The sequence below is a fragment of the Phalaenopsis equestris genome, unplaced genomic scaffold (genome assembly GCF_001263595.1).
Source record: "Phalaenopsis equestris unplaced genomic scaffold, ASM126359v1 Scaffold197818, whole genome shotgun sequence".
Taxonomy (NCBI): domain Eukaryota; kingdom Viridiplantae; phylum Streptophyta; class Magnoliopsida; order Asparagales; family Orchidaceae; genus Phalaenopsis; species Phalaenopsis equestris.
The window spans coordinates 1-3,586 of NW_018217767.1; the positions used below are offsets into that span (position 1 = coordinate 1).

At 38.0% G+C, this 3,586-nt stretch overlaps 1 long non-coding RNA gene across 1 annotated transcript; it reads left to right on the forward strand.

The window, feature by feature from the left end:
* Window positions 1-1,298: 1,298 nt before the first annotated feature.
* LOC110035472 lies at window positions 1,299-3,048 on the forward strand. The gene is made up of 4 exons (XR_002295146.1): window positions 1,299-1,574; window positions 1,689-1,941; window positions 2,286-2,355; window positions 2,745-3,048. It is a non-coding gene; the product is annotated as an uncharacterized LOC110035472 (long non-coding RNA).
* The last annotated feature ends 538 nt before the right edge of the window (window positions 3,049-3,586 follow it).

The window sequence follows — 3,586 nt, forward strand, 5'->3', positions numbered from 1 at the left end:
TGGAGTTAACCCAAACAATAATAGCAAGTAAATATTATTACTGAAAAAGCTAATGGGTGATTACAACCATCATACAAGAAAGGGAAAATAATAGCAAACATAAAAAAACTCAACTAAAGCGTACCTCAGTGGTGGTGACCGGTGAAGGAGGTTGGGAGTTGGTTGTGGGTGCGAAGGGGGAAGGGGATTGTTGGTCGGTAGCAAGGAAAACGCTGGTGGTTGTGGACTGCTGTGGGAAGGTTGCATGTGACTGGGACAACGACTAGTTGGGAGGGAGCTGGTTCAGGAAGGTTGGAACAACTAGATGCAGGGGAAAGGATTCTGGGAGGCCGGGATTACGAATAGGTGGCAGGAGGGGTTGATTGGGCACTGGAAGGCGGCGGTGAAGGATCACAACGAGGTGGGAGAAGGTTGCATGGCAGACGGCTGTAACAAATCTTCGAGGTAGCTGTTTTCCGGGTGTCCACAGTGAGTACGGCGACAAAGGCAGTGGAGGGAAGGTTGCAGAGGGTGTGAGAAGAACGAGGATAATCACTACCGTGGATGAGATACAATCAGAGCAACAATTGTTGTCAGATACAATCCTAGAAGGGAAAACCTGGACGCCGACAGCTGTCTTGATAGAAAACACGAAGAAATTTGACCTAGACACAACGAAAACAACATATATAGACCTAGGAAAGCAAAGGAGTGGACCCCACTACACATAGACCGGAAATCTATGCTTCGATGGGCCGGTCGGTTCCTAATCTACCTGGACCGAACTGCCCTAGGTTGGGAGAAGCGGTATTTTGCCATGCATAGGCGCTCGACACCCCGCATCATTGTACCTCTTTAATTACATAAAGAACTCATGATGAATTTTAAGTTTAGCATGACTCAGAAGTCACTAACAACTTCACCTTGAGTGGATGAGTTTCTAATGTAGTCTCCATTGTGACTTAGTCATGGCCTGGCGAGCTGCCTTGCAAAGTTGCAATATTGGTGAATTCACTTGGCGAGTTAGCTGTATAACGCAACAATTTTGATTGATTTTGGGGCTGAATTGACACTTTCCTAAAACAAAGGTAAATGTGCCAGATTGGTATGGAAACTTGAACTATACGACAACAATGTCATGCTCTTGGACGACTTCAAATTGATGGTGAATTAACTCCCATTGCGGATGAATTTTGAACCTTGCCCATTATTTGATCAATAAAGCTTCATGAACCAGTTTAAGACAATATTGGGTGTACACCACGTGCCGTGCTTGCACCACTCATGTAATACCATGATGAGGTCCAATGTAGAAAGACATTAGTTGATGCAACTGCATGTATACATAAATGATCATGCTACATTTTTCTCATATATGATCAGTACGAAATTGGAATAATATAAGCTAAGGGAATTATCAAGAGAGATTGTGAGATGGAAAAAGTGAAATCATGTTTGTTAACCACCTGACTGGTTGATATTTCTTTTGACAGTGGAGTTGACCGTTTTAAACGCCAGTTTGCTCATCTTGAAGAGTATCATGCCAGGGAAGAAAGAGCCACTCCAGTTCTACGACAGAACACTTCTTTGCCCAGGTATTAAATCACAGACAAATTGTGGAATAAAATGTAATCTTCTTTCTGTTTTAATGACGCTTTTAGTTTCTTACTTGCTTCGTAACTGAATCTCCTGACTTGCTTGACATCTAGGGAGAGGGTCTTGCCTATTAAAGAAGAAAAGGTTGATGGAGAGAAGGTTCTTGAAAGACAACATGCTAGCAGAGATAATGAATCGGCGGTCAGTAAGAGCCCTTCCATGACACAAGCTGAGGGATCAGAAGTTACTGTGGCTAGTATTGAAAATGGGCTAAACAAGCTAAATCTAAGCGCTCGTAGCTTATTGAAGAGTGCCAGCATCAGTGCATCCCAATGTATTAACGTGAAAACAAGGAAAGATACTTCTGTAAGCATTCATTTCCCTAATTAAACTTATATGTTTAAATGATGGAACAAACGGTCATTGCATTTCAACTTTTTTATGTTGCATTTTGTTTGTCTTCTTTGTGTGGATTAAAAGATGACTTTGGCTAAACTGTATTCGTTATGGAATCATAATTAGTTGGCCGGAATAGTGAGTACTGTACAACTGCTAGACTGCCAATCGCCCAAAAAATCTTCTACAGAATTTTGCATTTTGGAAATGTTTTATATTTTTTTTTGAAGTTTTATTGTTTTTGTTATTGAATTTTGGACGAACCAATTTTGAACTGCCGGATACAATAAATAGAATAATACGGTAAATTGCAGGGGCCATAACGTGTTGAGGAGTTACCTCAAATGCTTCAAGAAGTACTATGGTGCAAGCAGGCATTTCGAAGTAAGTACGACGTTGTACATCCTAACAACTTCTGTTAAAAAAGTTACAGTTGGCGCAGTTTGATTTATTATTTTTCCATGGCATTAAATTTTCTATCTTTAGATTTTCTTGCCATGATTTCTCCCAACCCCTTTTCCTCAAATTTTAAATTTAGCAATGCCTGCCTTCTATCTTCTTTTTAGCATTTCAAAAAACTAAAAGGGTTTGTATTCGATTAGTGAGATCGATCTTACCTTTACTACAACTTCCTTTCTTTTGTATCTGAAAAAAGTATTCCTTAACTGAATACCCAACTAAGAAGTTCAGAGTTTTTTTGAAATTATCATTTATACCTCATATCTATAAGTTTCAATTATTGACACTGATATGATTTGGCTACTTTTTTACAGGATGAATCTGTTCAAGGCGCACTTTGAATGCCTTTGATGATTTTCTTCAATATCAACTGCAATTCCAGATTGCAGCCATGCTTTAATTCTGAAACGCACGGAAGTTATCTGATGTTCTCCCATCAGTTACTTAAATTGTAGCTACTTAATTTTATTTTTAATTTTTAACCATATTTCAAAACAACCAGATTTAAGTAATTTTCCATACTTTGCGTTGAAGAAACTTTCATTAATTTTTGGAGAGTCTCAGTGCATGTAATTTTTAGAACCATTTCTAATATTCAAATGGCATTACATTTGGTAAGCTTCTTCTAGCTTGGGATTCCAATAGCGTGTTTATTTCCTTACAGGATGTTGTTAAGTTTGCTGTTGCTGTAGTTTGGTATTTTCTGCACATTTTGGGAGTCGTTTGTCATGTTTTGAAGCCAGCTGCCCGTTGGGAATCTAACTTCAAAATCTTATTATTATTGTTAGTATTAATTTTTTTCAAAATTGAGCCTATATCAAATTCAAGGAAGAGCTGTCTAACTTGAATTGAGTTATGCATACATGGAATCAAACTAAGATTTATGTATGTTGGATTATTATTATTATTATTATTATTACTCTGTAAGTTCAAGTCAGTTGAAAATATAGTCAATTTTTAACTCGAATCAATTCTATTGAGTCGGGCTTTTGACTGAAATCAAAGTAAAGCTACTCTTTTATGATCTTGAAGCAATTCTAAACCATGTTTGATAAGCTTGAGATTTTATCACTGTCGACCCAATTTTTGTTAAAAAACACTCGGGAAGTTTCCCATATTGCAATGCGTTAAAAAAGAAAAAGGGAAAGTTACGGAT